The sequence below is a fragment of the Chiloscyllium punctatum genome, chromosome 18 (genome assembly GCF_047496795.1).
Source record: "Chiloscyllium punctatum isolate Juve2018m chromosome 18, sChiPun1.3, whole genome shotgun sequence".
Classification (NCBI taxonomy): domain Eukaryota; kingdom Metazoa; phylum Chordata; class Chondrichthyes; order Orectolobiformes; family Hemiscylliidae; genus Chiloscyllium; species Chiloscyllium punctatum.
This window is the reverse complement of record NC_092756.1, coordinates 63166125-63186323: the sequence shown is the minus strand read 5'-3', so window position 1 is coordinate 63186323 and position 20199 is coordinate 63166125.

Here is a 20199-nt window from a genome sequence, read left to right as displayed (position 1 = left end):
TTTATGTAAACCACATCATCTGCATTGCACTCATCAATATTTTTAGACACCATTTCAAAAAACTCCACTGAATTTCTCAGACAGTATCTTCCTCTCTCAAATCTGTGAGGATTGAGCCAAGATGGTCCTTTACCTTTGTACGTGTTGATTCATCCTCAGAATTGTTTCCAATAATTTTCCTCCCCCCTGCTGTCAGGCTATCTGCTCTGTAATTACCTGGCCTATCCCTGCTGCCGTACTTAAACAAAGGAACCACATTAGCTATCCTACCGTCATTCGGCACTTCACATGTGGCCAGAAACCTATTAAATATATCCGCCAGGGCCCTTACCTCCCATAGTAACCTGGGATACATTTTATTGGGCACTAGAGATTTCTCCAGATTTATGCCTGTGAAAACATTTAATACTTCCTCCGCATTGATTTAAACATGTCCTCGAACCTCACCATCCTAACTAAAATCCTCGGCTACAATGTCTTTCTCCTGTGTGAATACAGATGAGAATTACTCATTGAAGACCTCACCTACTTCCTCTGGCTTTATGCACAGATTGTCTCTTTGGTTTCTAACAGGCCTCACTATTTCCTCAGTAATCCTCTTATTCTAAACATACTGATAAAATACCTTGTGGCTTTTCCTTAATAGTATCTTACAAGGATATTTTATGGTCATTGTGTGTCCCTCATCTTTAAGGACACTCTTGAGTCCCTCTACTTTTGAATGGCTTCGCCTGGACTTATTGCACTGTGTTTTCTTTATCAAACTCACAATGTCGCTTGATCAGTATTCACTGGAATTGCTGCCTTTACTATTCCCTCGTCAGGAACACAATGGCCCCGAATTCTCACTGTATCACTTTAACATACTCCCACTTTCCAAATATAGACCCAACTGCAGATAGTCTTCCCAGTATATGTTTGCCAGATCCTCTCTAATGATAGTGATACTGATAGGAGACTCAGTTGTGAGGGGGACCGCCCAACCTCCCCATCTCCATGAACACCTGCAAGCCCTATAGCTCTCCACATTTCTGAAAACCTTGTGGCTCTATGGTCCTCCCTCCCTGTGGAACCACCTCCAGTCCCTACACCCCTCCCAATCTGGGTCGTCTGCTCCTGATCAGACCATTGCTGTCTGTGTTACCTCTGACAATGCGAGCACACCTTCCTATTTGTGTCTCTTCACTCAGATCCTATCGTCTCCAGCTTTCTGAAACCTCTTTGTGCCATTGTAACCCTCCCTATTTAGATCGTAGAACAGTGCAGCACAGCGCAAGGCCCTTCGGCCCTCAATGTTGTGCTGACCTTTTATTTTACTGGCCCTACATTTTACTTTCAGCCATTTGCCTATCAAAAGTTCCTTAAATGTCCCTAATATATCGGACTCTACTACCACTGTTACACCTGATACACGATGTGTAAAGACCCCTGTCATCTCCGATAAACATTCCTTTGATCACCTTGAATTTATGTCACCTCGTTATTTCCATTTTTGCAATGGGAAAAGTATGTGGTTATCCTCTCTATCTAAGCCTCAAGTCATCTCGTTCACCTCCAATAAGTCATCTCTTGTCCCTTTTCATTCCAAAAAGAAAAGCCCTAACTCCCTCAAACTTTCTTCATATGATCTCCTCTCCAGTCCCGGCAGCATCCTGGTAGATCTCCTCTACACCCTCTCTATAGCTTCTACATCTTTCTGATGATGAGGCAACCAGAACTGAACACAATATACCAAGTGTTGTCCAACCAGGTCTTGATAGACCTGCAGCGTAACCTCATGGCTCTTAAACTTAGTCCCCCTGCTAATGAAAACCAACACACCACATGCCTTCTGAACAAGGCTAACCACTTGAGTAGCAGCTTTGAGGGATCAATGGACGTGGACCCCAAGATTCTTCTGTTCCTCCACACTGTCAAGAATCCTTTCTTTCTCCCTGTAAAGGTTGTCCGCGGAATTCTTCAATCTTAAACCCTCCCTATCTTTGTAACTTCCTCCAATCCCTCCAACATCATAAACTGGGAAACCTCTTAAAGTCCCGACAATCCTCCTTACCTCTGTAACCTCCTTTATTAGCATCAGCCCTCAAAATTACTGTGTGTGGGAAATCATGTCTCAAGAAATTGAATGAGGTTTTTGAAGAAATAACAAAAAGGATTGATGAGGGCAGAACAGCCAGTGTGAGCGATATGGACTTCAATATGGTGTTCGCAAGGTTTCGACATGGGAAATTGGTGAGCAAGATTAAATCTCATGGAATACAGGAGAAACCAGACATTTGGATACAGAACTGGTTCGAAGGTAGAAGACAGAGGGTGGTGGTGGAAGTTTGTTTTTCAGACTGGAGACCTGTGACCAGTGGAGTGCCACAAGAATCGGTGCTGGATCCACTATTTTCGTTATTTATATAAATTATTTGGATGTGAACACAGGAGGTGTAGCTAGTAAGTTTGCAGATGACACCAAAATTGGATGTGTTGTGGATAGTGAAGAATGTTACCTCCGATTAAAACGGGATCTGTATCAGATGGGCCAATGGGCTGAGGTGTGACAGATGGAGTTTAATTTAGATAAATGTGAGGTGCTGCATTTTGGGAAAGCAAATCTCAGCAAGACTTACGCACTTAATTGGATGTTCCTGGGGAGTGTTGCTGAACAAAGAAACTTTGGAGTGCAGGTTCATAAATCCTTGAAAGTTGACTCACAGGTAGATAGGATATTGAAGAAGGAGTTTGGTATGCTTGCATTTACTGATCAGAGAATTGAGTTGAGGAGTTGGGAGGTCATGTTTTGGCTGTACAGGACATTGGATAATCTACTTTTGGAATATTGCATGCAATTCTTGTCTCCTCCCTAACAGAAGGATGTTGTGTAAATTGAAAGGTTTCAGAAACGATTTACAGGATGTTGCCAGGATTGGAAAATTTGAGCTACAGGGAGAGATTGAATGGACTGGGGCTATTTGAGGCTGATCGGTGACCATATAGAGAGTTATAAAATCATGAGAGGCATGGATAGGTTTAACAGACAAGGTTTTTTCCCGGAGGTAGTGGAGTCCAGAACCAGACAGACTCGGTTCATGGTGAGAGGGGAAAGATATAAAAGGAACCTAAGGGACAACGTTTTCAGGCAGAGGGTGATGCGTGTATGGAATGCACTGTTAGATGAAGTGGATGAGACTGGTACAATAATTGCATTTAAAAGACATCTGGGTGGGTATACGAACAGGAAGGATGAGAGGGATTTGGGCCAAGTGCTGGCAAATAAGATGAGATTATGTTAGGATATGTGGACGGCGTGAACGGGTTGGACACCGAAGGCTCTGTTTCTGTGCTGTACATCTCTATGACTATAAATGTTTTCCACTGTCCATTTCCAGCCATACACGTCAGTGTTTCCCCTGTTTACCTTGGTCAGTTCTACTCTCAAACACATGTCAATGGCTTTGGTTGTGATTGTTGGGTGTGCTTTATGATCACTTTAAAAATCCATCATCTCACTGAATTCCATTACACTACAATTTCCCAGAGGATGTCTCCGTGTGGCATTACTCCTTCACTCAGCGTCATCACCCAACGGTTGTTCTGAGATAGTCACGTCCCTGGCCATTTGCACAACGTGTTATTCAAAGGAACAATGACAGAAACATTTGAAGAGGAGTTCGGAGAATATCATTTCTGACAAAGATTGAAGTCACCCAAAATTGTCACAGTGCCTTTGCATTACATTGGAATTCATTGGAATGTGTAACAGTGTTGAGCAATGAAATGCTGTTATGCAGCCTAAAAACTGTTCTCCTGATTGCGTTTTTGACACTTGTTACCCAGAATCTGCATTCAGGCTGATTCAGCTTCATCATCTGAGGCCAAATGCTTTCTCTGTAATGCCTTTGTTACCCATTACTGTCAGGGTTACGCATCCTGCACTCCCTGAGACCCCTCAAGGATGTGTAAAATTGAATATTTATGTTCCAACTTTTGTTTCTGCCATAACCACATCTTTTTGGTGACCAAATATTATTTATCTCGGTGTCACTAGTCCATTTACCTTGTTGCAGATACTTCGTCCATTCCAAAGAAAGAACATTGTAATTCACTTTTTCCCAGAATTCCCTGTCACAGCCTAATTCACTGATGTTCAGTTTTAGTTAAACTCTGTGCCTTCCTGTTCCTTTCTGCTTGTCTTCTGCCACATTCCCGCGCTATTTCGACGCTTCACCTTTGCTCTTTGGATTTGGAAGGCTCCTTTCATTTGAACCCTATCCCTGCATCCTCTCTGTCAGTTTAAATCCCTGTCCATAAACCTACCGACATGATTGTCCAGGTCACTGGTCATAGCAATCGTTTTTTAATTCACTCATGAGATATTGCTGTCTCTGGCTGGCCAGCGTGTATTTTCCACCCCGAGCTGCCCTTGAGCTGAGTTGCTTGCCAGATCATTTCGGTAATGTTGAGAGTCAGCATTCTTACACTGCATCTGGAGTCACATGTAGGCCAACCCTGCTGTAGATAACATATTTCCTTCCTTAAAGGACATTAAGCAGTTAGATGGGTTTAGCTGACACCGGCATTAAATTCTGGATGAACAGTCTGGTGAGACTAACGTGAGGTCGTCACCTCTGCCACTTGTAGTTCAACCGTCACTGAGAACTGATCCCCGTGCACCATGAATCAAAACCATTTCATCATGGCCATTGCTTGATCCTGATATCTTCCAGCACTCTGGTCGTATCACTCATTATCTCTCCATGTGATATCCCTCACTGTGTGGGTCTAATTGCTGCATCTGTCAGCGCCTCTCACTCTTGCAGCTAATTCAGATGCTGAGCCAACAGAACTCTTCTCTCCAGACAGAGGCAACAGCACAGACCAGGGATGGAGTCTGGGATTTTCCAGATCTCTGTGGGACTCATTACTGTTCTCCATGTGTAACTCTCAATGCATCAGTCTAATTTCCCATTCTGTCTATTTCTCTGTCTCCTGTAAATACTCAGTAAGGTCCTGACTCAACAAACTTCCCAACTGCTGCGTGGCTCGTCCATCACCTCATCGAATGCAGTTGGTCAGTCTCAGGCCAGGGAGATCTGGACCCTTTAATAAATCTTGCAGAGAAGTAAGATCACTCACAGTGAACAGGACAGAGAACATTTAAATGGCGAGAATCTTCAACTCACAGGACACGCCACAGATAGTGTACTGAAGGATAAATACAGAGTATAAAGCTCCCAGACTCAATCTCCACCCTTTTTTAGGATGATTACTCTCAGTTCTGCTGTCCTGAGCCTTCCTGAGACAGTATCGGGAGTGTCACAGTTATCAATCCAGGCCTGTTTCAGTGAGCATCAGTACAATAAAGGGGAAGGCAAGCAACCCTTATGAAAGTGTAATTGAAGCCTAAGATTTTTCTGTTCTCTATTTACTCTCCAACAGGCTCTGTTGTCACATCATGGAGTCATACAGCAAGGAAACTTACCTTTCGGTCCACCTAATCTGAGCCAGTACCTTGAATGCTTCTAACTCTGAGAACAGTTCCTATCTCTGTAACCTCCTCCCTTGCTTACAATCCCACTGTATATTAAAAACCTACTACAATGCTGACTATTCTCCCTATCTCTGTGAACTGCTCCAATCTGAGTAATATGTCCAATCCCAGAAACCTCCGCCTTCAGTCATTACAATAAACCCTATTCCTGTCATCTTGCACAATATTTACATCCCACTCTGTCTCTGTAACATCCTCCAGTCTTTACCAACAACCCCATCTGTGTACCTTCCACCAGCCCCTACAGCACATGATATAACTAGAACCTTCAATCCCGATCACATTCCTGTCTGCTGTCCTACACCACCACATGACCTCTGCAATCATACTATCCCAACAGACTTTCCTACCTGTGTAAACACCTCCAGTCCCTCCAGCCTTTCCTGCCTGTGTAATCTGCTCCAAACCCTGCATCCCTCCCTGTGTATAGTGTTCTGAAGCCACTTTAACCCTCCCCGTATTTGCACCCGCATCCATTCTCTGCAGTCTCCTCCGTCGCTGTGAACTTCTCCTATCACGACAATGCTTCATAACTCTACCTCCTGCCATCACGTTTCTGACTCTGGATCCTCCTGAAGCCACTAAAACTATCATTTTGTTGCAGTATCCAAGCCCAGTCCCCACAGCTCTCGCTTTCTGAAACTTTCTTCAGTCTGAAGAACCATCCAGTGTCTACACCACTCTGTATTACAAATTCGTTCAATCTCAAAAGCCATCACCACAAACCTCACTATCGCAGTAATCTCTTCCAGCTCCTCGCTATCACTGTACACCATCCTCTCCCGACTACCCTCCCTATCGTGTCATTTCATCTCTGCAACCCTCACGATCACAACAAATTTCTTCTATCTCTACAAAATCGTCCAACACTCAGTAACCTCTTCTCTTCCTACTTCCTCCATGTGCATGTAATCTACTTGAGTCATTAGAAACATTTGGCTATTACCACCTCTAGAAAAGATGATAATATATATTTCTCCAACGAACACTATCTCCGATATTCGTTTCTGTCACAGTAACCCCTTCTCCAACCCCTTCACACATCTCTTTTCAGTCACCTCCTCCAGCCTCCACAGGACGAATGTCCATCCCTATCTCATTAAATCTCAATCAGACTCTACAAACCTCCCTATCTCTGTGACCTCCCACAGTCAATCTATCCCTTCCTATCACTGGCACCTTCTCCAGTCACTCCTTCCCTCCCATCTCCTCAAGCTCACCAAATCACTCCATCCACAACCTTGACAAATGGCGGGCCGAAGGGCTTCATTCCTGAAGAAGGGCTTATGCTGGAAACGTCGATTTTCCTGCTCCTCGGATGCTGCCTGGCCTGCTGCACTTTTCCAGCATCACACTCCTCAACTCTGGTCTCCAGTATCTGCAGTCCTCACTTTCTCCTGAAGAGTAGCGAGAGAGGGAATAGGGCCCCTGAAAGGTCAATGAGGCGGTCCATGTGGAATCACTGTTGCTGGGGAACATCCGAATGAAAACTTTTGCGTCAGGATTTACTTTGGAGAAAGACATGGACGTTCAGAAACTTGGGAAAATGCATAGTGATGTCTTGATCAGAGTTTACATGGAGAACAGGAGGTGCTGGATGTCTTAGTTTGAAAAAATTTGATAAAAACTTGAGACATGATCAGATGTGTCCCAGTGCCTAGTGAGAAGCTAGGGAGGAAATTACAGGGCCCCTGCAGAGATATTTCGAACAGCGACATCCCCTACACATCAGTAAGACCAATGGGAGGGGAATTAGTTGTAGTAGATTCTGAGAGAAAGGATCATCATGCATTTCGAAAGGCAAGAACTCATTAGCGTTAATTAGCATACCTTTGCGTGTGGAAAATAATGACTGAGTGTTTGTGGAGGCAGACCAATAATAGATCAAGGCAGAGCAATAGATGATGTCTCCATGGACTTTAGCAAGGCCTTTCACAAGGGTCTGCATGGCAGACTGGTTAGTAAGTTTGGATCACACATAACCAGGGAGCACTCACCAACTGGATGCAAAACAGGATTGACGGTAGGATACAGAGCATGTTCATACAGGGTTGCTGATCAAACCGCAGGCCTGTGACCATAGGTTTCGGTGCTGGGTCACTGTTGTGCATCATTTATAGAAACAGTTTGGATATTAGTACAGGAGTAATGGTTAGCAAGTTTCTGAGTGACACTGAAATTAGTGGTAAAGCGGACAGCGAAGAGGGTTATCCAAGAGTACAATGGGATCAACAGTACTGCTGGGCCAGTGAGTTAAGGAATAACATGTGGACAAATGCAAGACGTTGCATTTTGCTAAGGCAAACCAGACTGGAATGGTACAGTTAATGTTCGGGCCCGGGGTAGTGTCGTCAATCAGAAACCCAGGGATGCAGGTACATAGTTTGTTTGAAAGTAGCGTCACAGGAAGACAGGCTGGTGAAGCAGGAGTTTGGGTGGTTACCTTCATTGGGCAGAGCATTGAGAGTAGGAGTTGGGATGTCATATTGTGTCTGTATAGGATATTAGTGAAGCCACCAGAAGGAATAGTTGATTGCAAAGAAAAGTACAACTGGTTTACTTATGTCCTTGAGGGAATGATATCCGACATTCTCACCTAGTCTGGCTGACATGTGATTCCAGATCCACAGCAGTATGGCTGACTTTGAGCTGCTTCTGGGCAATTAGCAGTGGGGAAATGTATGCTGGTCCAACTGGTGTCATCCTCAGCCCATGAACAAATAAATAAAAATACATATGTCCCTCCCTACCTCTGCAAACACCTCCAGCTGCAGGAATTTGCACTGGCTTTGTAACACCGTTCAGGCCCTGACCATTCTCTGTAACACTCTCACCACCTCTAAGCACCTTCACCTCTCCCTGTTCCTGTCGAGTCAATGATTACCCTTCCCAACTGCCTCCCCTGCTAGTAGACCCTTTATAATCCCTTTAAAACCTACTCCTGAAACTCTCACTCACTTCAGGAGTTTAAGTACCATTTGGTGATCTTCTCAGTCTGATATGATCCATTTTGCCCTGAGTAAGAAAATCCAGTGGATTCCTTACCAATTCAGTGATGAGCAATGAAATGCTTTTGGTGGCTAAAACTGTTCTGCTGCTTGTGTCCTTGGCAAGTCGTAGCCAGAATTGACATTCAGACTGACTCTACTTCATGTCCTGCGGCCAAATGCTTTCTCTGAAACGCCTTTGTTATCCATTATTGTTAGCGTTACCCATTTTGCCTGAGTTTCTGTAAGGTTGTAAACCACTGAATATTTAAGTTCGCCCTGTAACCATGTCTCCCTGGTGTCTCAATCTCTTGTATCTCTGTGTCACAAATCGATCTACCTTATTGAAAAAAACTTTGTCCATTCGAAAAAAAACATGATTTACTCTTTCCCACAATTTCCTGTCACAAACGGATTCGCGGAGGTACATTTCTAATTAAACTCTGTCCCATCCAGTTCCTTTCTGCTTGTCTTCAGTCACATCCCCATGCTGTTCCGATCCCTCATCTTTTCTCTATGGATTTCGAAAAATCCTTTCACCTGAATCCTGTCCCTGCGTCTTCTCTGTTAGTTGAAAGTCCTTTCCATAAACCTACCGACATGATTGGCCAGGACACTGGTCCCAGCAAGGTTGCACTGGGACCATTCTATTGGATTATTTTTTAAAATCAGGTGGATGTCTCTGGCTGACCAACCTTTCTTGCCCAGGCCAGCTGCCCTTGAGCTGAGTAATTTGCTCGTACATTTCAGAGGGTCATTGAGAGGCAAACACTTTGATGTGGGTATGTCGTACAGACCACGTGAGGATGGGCATATGTCCTTCTCTCAAGGACAACTGTTTGGGTTTTTGTACATCAACAATGGTCTCATACTTATTTATGGATTGATCATTAGTACTTTTAAAATTATTGGTTTAAAATCCAGCATTTCTGTTGGGATGCAATTCTGTCTCACCTGAACATTAGCTGAGGGTTTGGATACATGCTTTAGCAATAATACCACTAGTCCGTCACTTCGCCTGCTCACAAATTGCTCATTTCTGATCAGTTATTACCAGGGTATCATGAAGCTAAACCCATTCTTCCTATACAATTGTTTGATCCTGGTACCTTCCTGCACTCTGGTAATTTCACTCTCCATGTGGTATGCCTCACTGTATGGGTCTAATTGCTGCCTCTCTCAGCGTCTCTGCTCTTGCAGCTACTCCAGGTCATGAGCCAAGAGAATCCTCCAATCCAGAGAGATGAGGCAGCACAGGCCAATGATGGAGACTGGAAATTTCCAGAACTCTGTGGACACAGTACCAGTATCCCTGTGTAACCCTCGCTGCATCAGTCTAATTTCCCATTCTGTCTATTTCTCTGACTCCTGTAGGTACTCAGGAAGGTCCTGACTCAATAGTCTCATCCATCACCTCACTGAGGATGGTTGGTCAGCCAGAGACAAAGGATAGGGAGTTGTAGAGCCTTTAATAAATCCTGAGGTAAGATCACTCACAGTGCATTGAGCAGATAGCAATGAGAGAGAGAGAAACAAAACAATGGCTGACAAGATATGACGTTGTTACAGTGTTGGAGAGGGAGCACACTTCAGGCACACCACAGGCTCAATGCCCACCCCTACTGTAAGTTTTGTTGTACTGAGACAGATTCGGGAGTGTCACAGTTATCTATCCAGGCTTGTGATGGCTTAGTGAACATCAGTATAACAGAGGGGAAAGCAGGCATCCCACAAGAGGGTTGTAATGCTGCCTGGGATCTTTCTGTTCTGTGTTCCCTCTCCATGTGGCATATCTCATTGACCACTGTCTACAATAAATAGTAATTCCTATAAATGTTCCTGTCCCTGTATACTCCTCCCTTCCCGATAGTCCCTCCACATATTTGAAACGTACTGCATTCCAGATTACCATCTCTATCACTGTAAGTCGCTTCAATGTCTACAATATGACTCATCTCAGTAGTCTTCTCGTCCAATGCCTGGAGACAGAGTCATAAAGAACGGAAACAGAACCTTTGGTCCAAGTAGTCCATGCTGACCACGGTTCCTGAATGAGGCGCATTTGCCTGCATTTGCCTCATATCCTTGCAAACCCTCTCCTCTCCATGGACCTGCCCAAATGTCTTTTACATGTTGGAATCGTACTTTCATCTACCACTTCCCTGGCAGCTCATTCCATACGTGCACCATTGTGTGTATGCGAAATGTTCTCCTCCAATCCCTTTTATGTCTTCCCACTCCTAACTCACATTTATACCCTCTAGTTACGGATCCCCTACCCTAGAGTAAAGACCTTAGCTATTCCCCTTACCTACACTTCTCATGGTTTTACTAAACTTTATTATGTTACCCCTCAGCCACCTACACCCAATGGAAATAAGACGGACAGAGATACAAATATCTCTGCGAGGTTTCCCACCACTACTTTGCAACAATGTTCTGGGACTCTTCGAAACCATCACTGTTTCGTTCCCTTTGTTTCCCAGTCTTTGTCCAGAGGACATTCTGACATGAAACATTCATTGAGGGTCTGATTCCTTCTACTGTGCTTCCACAAATGGATGGCTTCATTTAACTTTGTGGGGCCCTATTGTCTTTCCAGTTGCTAATTTGTAATTTATTCTATACAATTTCTTTGGATTGCCCTTACATTTCTCTGCCAACGTTATCTCATTCCACCCATTTCATTTTCCAGCCTTTCCAGCTTCTCCTTGTAAGTCACACCCTCCAGTATCAGTTATATCTCCATCAGTCTTTGCTCCATTTGCAATTATGGAAAATGCTTCCAAAAGCAGGAGGATCAGAATTCTATGCACTACTCCAACTGGAGACCCAACAATATGTTCTCCAGCCGTATCATGATGTACCAAATCATGTGCTCAATATTCTGACCCATGAGGGCTCGTGTGCCGAATGCTGCATTCATCACCTTGTCCACGCATGATTCCACTTTCAAGCAACAATATAACTCCATCCCTTGGTCTCTCTCAGTTTGACAACACTGCCCAAGGCCTTACCAATAACTGTGTTAGTTCTCCCTGGTTTATCTCAACAAAATCCAACATCTGAATTAAATTCCATCTTTCTTTCCTTGGCCCACTGGTTCCGTTGATCAAGATGACTCTCAATAACTGTATTCCCTGCCCGCTTTAAGATTAATTTTGGTATCCACGAACTCACTGACAATGACTCCAATACTCTGAACCAAATCGTGAATGTAATTGATGCATAAGGTTGATCGACCGCTGGTCATAGGCATCCAGGGTGAAGAACAACCATCTCCCACCACCCTCTGTCTCCTACAGTCAAGGCACTTTAGTGTCCGTTCGCCAACTCTCCCTGATCCCATGTGATCTAACTTTACTAACTCGTGTACCACACTCAATCCCGTCAAAGGCCTTGCTGACGTCAGTATAGACAACGTCTACTGCTCTGCCTTCATTAATCTTCTCGGTCATCTCTTCAACAAATTAAACAAAGTTCGAGTGATACTAATTTGTATGCAAAAAGCTGTGCCGAATATCCCTAATCAATTCTTGTCTATCCAACAAAGTTCGCGCCACGACCATCAGGCTAATTGGTCTTTGCGTCAATGGTTTTTCCCTCGATGCCACCCTCCAGGCTCCCAGCTGATCACCCGTGTCTGTCAGTGATGGAAATATCTCTTTAAGGGGCCCAGCTAATTCTTCCCGGGCTTACCACAACGTCCTGGGAGATACTTGATTAGCTCCCAAGGATTTGCAACTTTTATAAACTCCAGCACCTCGTGTTCTGTAATGTGAACTATTTTGAAGACATCACTATTTATTTCCCTGACTTCCCCAGTCTTACTCCACAGTACTTTCAAACGTGAAATTTTCATTTAAGATCTCACCCATCTCCTGTGGTTCCACACATGGATAGTCTTATTGATCTTTAAGGGGTCATATTCTGCCCGAGTTAATCTTTTGCTGCTCATTTTCAGGTACAATCTCTGGATTTTCCTCAGCCAGATATGCCAATGCTTTTTGTGGTCCCCTTTCTGCCCTCCTGATTTCCGTCTTCAGTGTATTCTTCCACCCGCAATGTTCTTCAAGACATGCCCTTAATCCAGCTGGCTATATATGACATGTTCCCCCTTTTGTTTCTTGACAAGAACTTCAATATCCCCAGTCACCCAGTCTTTCCGACTTGTGTCAGCATTATCCTGCGCACTAACAGGAATATGCTGGCCCCTGAACTCTCGTTTTATCTCTCTTTTGAAAGCTTCCCATCTGCCTGACGTCCATTTACCTGCAAATAACCTCCACAATCAATTGTTAAAAGCTCTTGACTGATAGCTTGTGGATTGAGGCAAGGCCAGTTTTGATATTTAACTTGTGGATCAGGCCTGTTCCATCACTATGTTCAAACTAATAGAGTTGTTGTCACTTTGCCAAAGTTTTGCCCCACTAACACCTCAGTCCCTTTCCCTACATTGTTTCCTAAGGGGCGGTTAGTTTTTAACCTGTTCCTGCAGTTCGTTCATTAAAATTCTAACTGAGAGAGTTTTCTTGAACACGCTTAACAAATCCCTCCCATCCAAGCTGTGAACACTCTGGCAGTTCCAGTCTCGGTTTGGAAAGTTAAAATCCAAGTCAATTCCAACCCTATCATTCTTATAGATATCTGAGATCTCCATACATATTTACTGCTCAATATCCTGCTGATTGCTGGGGCCTGTAGTACAGTCATATCAAACTGATGACCCATTCTGATTACTCAGTTGCACTTTTATAGCTTCACTGCTGGTTCCCCAGGAATATCATCTCTAATTGCTGCTGTAATGCTTTCACTGATCGAAAGCTCCACTCTCCATCGTCTCTCACCTCCTGTTCTCTCCTTCCGTAATAATCTGTACCCTGGAACATTGAGCTGTCAGTCCTCTCCCTCCCTCAGCTATCTAATATCTGTGGTGTTGCTGTCCCATTTCACCGTCCATGCGCCAGAACATCTGCCTTACCTGTTAGGCCTCTTATGTTGAAAACAGATAAATTGATGCATTTTCCATCATTGTCTGTTGTGCTCTTGCCTGTCTTGTCTATTTAAATGACTCTCTTGAAATTGTGTCCGAGCCTCAAACTTCACACTGCAGCCTGAGACCACCCCCTTCACTGTGAACAACACCCTCACCTTTCATGTCATCTGCAAACCTACTAATGATACCTTCTGCTTTCACATCCAACTCATTAATGTACATCATTAGCAGCAACGGTAGCCACACAGATTTCTGTGGTAAACCTGCTGGACAAAAGCTTCCAATTACAAAAACCATCCTCCACTAATTGTGGATCCAATTTACCATCTTACCTTGGATCCCTTCTGGACCAGCCTTCCATGTGGAACCTTGTCAAAGGCCTTTTTCAAGTCCATGTAATCCACATTATCTGCACTGCCCTCATCAACATTTTGAGATACAATTTCAAACACTCAACTGAATTCTTCAGACAGGATCTTCCTCTATGAAATCCATGCTGACTATCGCCAATCTATCCGTGCCTTGCCAATTATTGATTCAGTCTGTCCCTCAGAATAGTTTCCAACAATTTCTCTGCCCCTGCTGTCAGACTATCTGCTCTGTAATTACCTGGCCTATCCCTGCTGCCCTTCTTGAACAAAGGAACCACATTAGCTATCCTCCAGCCATTCGACACTTTACCTGTGGCCAGCAAACTATTAAATATATCCGCCAGGGCCCCAGCAATCTCCTCCCTTACCTCCCATAGCAGCCTGGGATACATTTCATTGGGCACTGGGGATTTCTCCACTTTAATGACTGTGAAAACATTTAATACCTCCTCCTAATTGATCTTAACATATTCCCGATCCTCACCATCTCAACGGAAATCCACAGCTACAGTTTTTCGCCTGTCTGAATATAGATGGGAAGTATTAATTGAAGATCTCACCTACTTCCTCTGGCTCCATGCACAGATCATCCCTTTGTTTTCCCACAGGACTCAGTCTTTAGCTGGGAATCCTCTGACTCTGACTATAGTCATAAAATATCTTGTAGCCTTTCCTTAATAAGGTCTGCCAAGGATATTCCATGGCCATTGCTTGCCCCTCATTTTTAAGGACCCCTTGCCCTCTCTATACTTGTGAAGAGTTTCACCTGCTTTTATTGAACTGCATTTTCTCTATCAAATTGACGATATCACTTGATCAGTATTCACTGGACTTGCTGCCTTTGTCATTCCCACTTTATTAACAAACTGATCATGGATTCTCACTGTATCATTTCAAAATGCTCCACTTTCCAAATATAGCCCTGACTGCAGGTAGTTCAGCCCAGTCTCTATTTGCCACATCTTGTCTAATTATAGGAGACTCAGTTGTGAGGGGGGCACTCAGGAGACTGTGTGGCTGCAGAAGAGACCCCAGGATGGTGTGCTGCCTTCCGGGTACCAGGGTCAAGGATATCGCTGAGTCGTTACTGAACATTCTGAAAGGGAGGGGGAACAGCCAGAGGCCATTTTGCATATAGCCCACATGACAGAGGTAGACAAAGGGATGGGGGCCTGTGAAATGAGTATCGGAAATTAGGTTAGAAGTTGAAAAGCAGGACCTCAAGGGTAGTGATCTCCAGATTACTTCCAGTGCCAAGTGCCAGTGAGGGTAGAAATAGAAAGATAGGCCTGATGGATGTGTGGCTGAGGAGCAGGTGTCGGGGCAGGGCTTTCAGTTCTTGGATCATTGGGATCTCTTCTGGAGTGACCTGTCAAAGGGAGTGGCGGTTTCGGCTTGAACTAGCGGGATATCAGTATCCCTTGGTTGGGCGTGGGGAGGGAGGTTGGCTGACTGGAAACGCACGAGGCCTGACTGGTAAGGCCCATGCTATATTCGTGGTCTCTGTAATATCCTCAAGTCCTGATAACCATTCCTCTGTTTGGAATCTCCTCTAGTCCACAAAATGCTCTCTGCCTCTGTCACGTTCTCTAACCCCTTACACCCTAATCCCTAAACGTCTCCAGTAAATACTAAATTCCTTCATCCTTGTAAACCCCGACAGTCCCGTTTGTCCCTGTAAGCCCCTCCCACCAATACCACCCTCCATGTCAATGTATTTGCCTTTAACCTCTCCATCTGTCCCTATCTGAGTAAACTTCTCCAGCTCCTCCAACCCTTCCTTATCTGTGAAAAATTATTTAGTCCATTGAGCTGTCCAGATCTGTGTAATCCCTTCCAAACCTGAAATACCTCCCTGTCTTTGCCACTATGTCAGGTTCCTACCTGAGAATCTCACTATCTGTGAAATCTTCCAAGGAATCCTGACCTTAGGAACCTCCTCCACCTGTTAACATTCTCCATGGCTGTGGATAACATCCAGTGCTACCGTCTCTATCATGGAATTTCGTCTCTACAATTCTAATGATGCCAATAAACTCTTCCTCTCTTAACCAGACTCAATCTCTGTAAACTTTAGTAGTCCCTACTCCCTTTGCTGTGCATGTGATCTCCTTCAGTCACTACAAATATTTATACCTTTAATGTGCTCCCTTGTAACTACACTATTTATTTCTGATGCCTTCATGAGCTGCTGTAATTCTCATTGTGACTCTCACAATGTTCCATCCCTACATCCTTCCGTTTCTCTGAAAAATCCTCCTTATTCTTAAAATCCTCCCTCTCTATGGGATCTCTTCCAGTCTCCACAACCCTCCCTATCTCTGGAGAAACTATACAGTTAAAGCTGCTCCAATAACCTCAAATTCTCCTGATATTTCTAACTCCATTCAGTTGTGAAACTCCCCATCTCTGTAACATACTATCCTACAGGGTTGAAAGCCCACCCTATATTTGTATGGTCCTTCAATCCCTAGAGCTGTCCCAGTCTTTGTTACTTTGGCCTGCAGCTTGAAACCTGCTGGTTGCTGAACCATCTTCAGACACTGCACTTTCTCTATTTCTGTTACTTTCCCCTGCTCTTAGAAATCTCCCTGTCTGTATGATCTACTGCAATCTCTGCAGTGCTCCCTGTCTCTATCCACCAACTGCTTCCACAATCCTCCCTACATCTTTTACCGCTTCATTTCCCTTCAGCACCTTCTATAGCTGCATACTCGCCATTTTCCAAGGCTACTCCACTTCGTACAATGGCTGTCAGAATCTGAAGTCCACACTCTCTCTAATCTGCAAGTCTCTCTATAATCCGTTACCATCTGCAGCCATCACTGCTGTCTGTACCTTTCTTCGCTCCTCCCGTCACAGTAAGCTTCCCATTCTTGTACTAACTAAATCCTGTGTATCTTAGTACTATCCTAAAAGTTTTCATGTCTCTGCTAACTGCTTCAGCCCCGCCACTATCTTCATAACCATCTACAGCTCTTAAAGCCCTCCGTTTCTGTGTAACCTCTTCCAGTCCTGACAACACCCCAATCTATGGAGTCCCTTTAATCTTTGCTTGTTGGGTAATCCATTGAAGTCCCTGCAGATTCCCAATCTTAGCACAAACCCCAGTTTTTGTGACTCGACAGTTCCCATAAGACTCACTTTCAATGTCAGCTCATCCAATCCCTACATCCATCTGTAACCTCCTTATCCTTCTCCAATTCGTCGATCTTAATCTATTTAAACCTCACCCTCCCACGCTCCCAAACCTCCTGACCACAGGAACCTCTTTCAGTATGTGCAATCCTCCCCATTTGCGTAAAACTCTCCAACCCAGTAACCTGGCATTCTCCATTGCCTTCCTATCTATGCAGCCTTCAGAACCTGGAAGCTTTATTATAACTGTAAATGGCTTCTGTCACTACAACGTTCCATATCTCTGTTAGTATATACAATAGACTTCTCCCTGAAACACCCCCTGTCTCTGCCACTCAGACTGCCTTCCTCTCCCTATATCAATCCCTATTCCTATCTCCAGAATCTAATCCAGCTCCCTCTATCTCTGTAAATTCCTCCAATTCCCAAACCCGTTTGTCCCACTGACATTCTTGACCAGATGTAACTCTGTTTAACTCGAACATGTAAGCCTCCCGATCTCTGTAATCTCTACCCATGCGTTCAACCACCTCTATTGAGGAATGACACCCTGCATTCGCCATAAGGCAGATGGAATGACAGTGAACAGATATGATGGAACTGTCATTCTGGAGATGTAGCTGCAGAATGACCATCGCTGGGAAGGGAATATTGAAGGCTTGTTGGGATCAAGGCAGGACAGAGCTGAAAATGTATTCCTGAAAACGTCAGCAGGTCAGGTAGCATCCAAGGATCAGGAGAATCGACGTTTCGGGCATAAGCCCTTCTTCAGGAATGAGGAAAGTGCGCCCAGCACGCTAAGATAAAAGGTAGGGAGGAGGGACTTGGGGGAGGGGCGTTGGAAATGCCAGTGTAGCTGTGGAAGATGGACTGTTACAAATATACTAGGAAGAGGCAGGCATAGCTGGGCCCCATGCGGGTGCCCATGGCTACTCCTTTGGTTTGGAGGAAGTGGGAGGATTGGAAAGACAAGTTGTTCAGGTCCACACCCCCCACCAACCCAACCTCCACTCCCGGCACCTTCCCCTGCAACCGCAAGAAATACAAAACCTGCGCCCACACCTCCCCCCTAACTTCCATCCAAGTCCCCAAGTGATCCTTCCATATCCGCCACAAATTTACCTGCATCTCCACACACACCATTTACTGCATCCGCTGCACTCGATGTGGCCACCTCTATATTGGGGAGACAGGCCACCAACTTGCGGATCATTTCAGAGAACACCTCTGGGACACCCGGACCAAACAACCCAACCACCCCGTGGCTCAACACTTCAACTCCCCCTCCCACTCCACCAAGGACATGCAGGTCCTTGGACTCCTCCATCGCCAGACCATAGCAACATGATGGCGAGAGGAAGAACCCCTTATCTTCCGCCTAGGAACCCTCCAGCCACAAGGGATGAACTCAGATTTCTCCAGATTCCTCATTTTCCCTCAACCCACCTTGTCTCACTCCCAACCCTCGAACTCAGCACCACCTTCCTAACCTGCAATCTTTTCCCTGACCTCTCCACACCCACCTTCACTCCGGTCTATCACCCTCACCTTACCACCCTCACCTTAACCTCCTTCCACCTATCGCATTTCCAACACCCCTCCCCCAAGTCCCTCCTTCCTACCTTTTATCTTAGCCTGCTGGGCACACTTTCCTCATTCCTGAAGAAGGCCTCATTCCCGAAACGTCGATTCTCATGCTCCTTCGATGCTGCCTGACCTGCTGCGCTTCTCCAGCAACACATTTTCAGCTCTGATCCCCAGCAGCTGCAGTCCTCATTTTCTCCATCAAGGCAGGACAGGCAAAAAGCCACCAAGTTGTGAAGAAAGGATGAGGTTAATGCATTAATGAGACAGTCATGTGGATCTGAAGATCACAATTTGGAGTCTATTTGTCTGGAGCTGAGAATAATTAAGCAGCAGCAACCGTTAGCAGGAATTCTTTTGTAGGCACCAGGCAGTGATGGTAATGTCAATATGGTTACGGTCAGGACACTGAATAGGCTTACAGCAAGGGCAGTACAGTAACCTTGTGTGACAGTGGTCTCCATCCCGACTGGATAACTGATGAGTACCAGGGCGATAATGTGTGGAATCCTGGATTGTATACGAGATGGTTTTCTGTAACATCATATCAAGGAACCATCTACAAAATTGTCTGTTGTAGATCAAATGCTGTGTAATAATAAATATCTAATAATCCCATTTTACAGGAGTCTTGTGAGCAGACAAACATAATGTTATAATGTAGATACTTAGTTGAGATGTTGGAGCAGAATTAGGCCATTTGGCCCAATTTGTATGCTCTGCCCTTCAATTAGATTATGGCTGACCTGATGATCTTCAACTCTACTTTCCTGCCTTTTCCACAAAACCCTTATTTCCCTGATTCATTAAAATCTGACCATCTCTGCTGTAAATATTCTTAATGACCCAGCCTCGGCAGCCCCCTGCAGTCAGGAGTTCCCACAGAGTCACTACCCTCTGAGTGAAGACATTCGTCCTCATCTCTATCTTAAATGGGTGAGACATTGCTGCAATTTTCTGTCCCCTGGTTACAGATTCTCACACAATTGAAGTTAGTGACAAATATAATTATTGCAGATGAAATGAAAATTGGTTGAGTTGGGGTTAATGAGCAAGGAGATCCAAGGTTGCAGGAGGTTACTGATCAGTTGGAAAGATGTGCAGAAAAATGGCAAATTAAGTTTAATCTGGACAAGTGTGAGATGATGTCAAAGTCAAGAAGAAAGTTAGGATACTGAGGGACATTGCTATATAGAAGGATCTTGGTGCAAGCCAGTAACTCCCTGAAAATGGCAACATAAGTGTTTTACATTGGAAAGAAACCAAAGGGAACACTGGCCATCATCGGTCACAACTTTGTGTGTAGTGGTTTGCATCTGATGTAATTGTATAAAACTTCTGTTTTGTCACATTTGGAATACTGTGTGCAATTCTCATCTTCACACAATAGGAAGGATGAAGAACTTTTGGAGAGGGTACCAAAGGGGTCTATCAGCATGTTACCTGTGTTATGTTTTTAAGGCTGTGTCAGGTGTTAAGAGGAAATTAAACATAGTTGGATTGCTTTGTGAGAGTATCAGAGGCTGACAGGCGACCAGGTATAGGAATATAACGTTAGGACAGGGATAGTTACTGTGGATAGTC